This window comes from Pinus tabuliformis, chromosome 1_2 (assembly GCF_031772625.1).
Source record: "Pinus tabuliformis cultivar Carrire ecotype Pingquan chromosome 1_2, CPIR1, whole genome shotgun sequence".
Taxonomy (NCBI): Eukaryota; Viridiplantae; Streptophyta; class Pinopsida; order Pinales; family Pinaceae; genus Pinus; species Pinus tabuliformis.
Window position 1 is genome coordinate 1,094,231,344 of NC_142298.1, and position 1,184 is coordinate 1,094,232,527.

A 1,184-nucleotide genomic window follows, 5' to 3' on the forward strand; every position below is an offset into this window, starting at 1 on the left:
AATTCTACCTATAAATCTAATGTTTTCATATTCAACCAACATTAGTTAATTCTATCTGTAAAACTAATATTTTCATATTTAAGCAACATTTCTTGAAGATAAATTTAAATCACCTATCTGTTCACAGACTTGTAATTATGCAAACATTGTTCCTGTTTGGAAAGTCTTGCTACCCAGCCACAAGCCTGGAAATTACGTCCAGACTCTCCCGAGCACTTCCTTCTCTTCACAGTCAAGTGAGTCCAACTATAGTCAAGTACCTTGGGCCTCAGGACTCACTGTCTAGCCTCAAGTCTTGTACCTTGCAGACTGTATTCGAGTCTTTTCCATTGGTTTATTTCACCCAGCTCAAGGATATTTGGGTTTTTCCCCTACCTCTCTGGAATCCTCTCCCCATCTATAGCTCCCCTCCTAGGAGCATATGAGTAATTTTTTCATACATTTTTTGTTAAAATACCTTAACTCCTAATTATTCATTAATCAGGTAACAAAAATTATCCTGGCCTCTCAGCCTCAATTATTTATCATTTCAACAACATAAAGTAAGAAAATTAATGTAGTAAAAGGTAAAATAAAACTTAGTAACCACAATAACTGTTCATGTAGTTTGGGGTGTTACAGAAAACCTTCAAATAATGATGTCTCACTATTGAATGTTAGTGAGAGGGTTCGGGTGTCAGTGAAATATTTGAAACCTGTCCACCCAAAAGCATCAGTTGCGACTTCTTTCCGGTTAAATGTGACTCCTTTTGACCTCAACATTCTTAAAGAATGGAGCTTCGATAATCCAGAAGGTAACAATTCCAAATTTTTGCAATGGGAGATATCTAGATAATGCATAAATGTATGGTTACCTATCCCGGAGTGGAGACTATGGAGATCTTCACACTTGCTGAGATCGAGAAACAAGAGGCTTCGAAGACTGCTCAAGGATTCAGGCAGCTCCCCTATCTTTGTTCCTAATAAGTTCAGGAACTTCACCCATTTTAAATTCCCAATTGAGCTGGTCTGCAAGGTCTGAAATTTTTTAACAAGGGTAGAGGAGAGGAGAGGAGAGGAGTGTGGCTCCGTAATAAATAGAGTAAAAACTTGGAGCAGCTAAATAATACTTTGGATTAAGTTCTAATTCATGAAAATACATTCATATGAGAATGTCTCTCATTCACCAAGTAAAAAAACAAGGT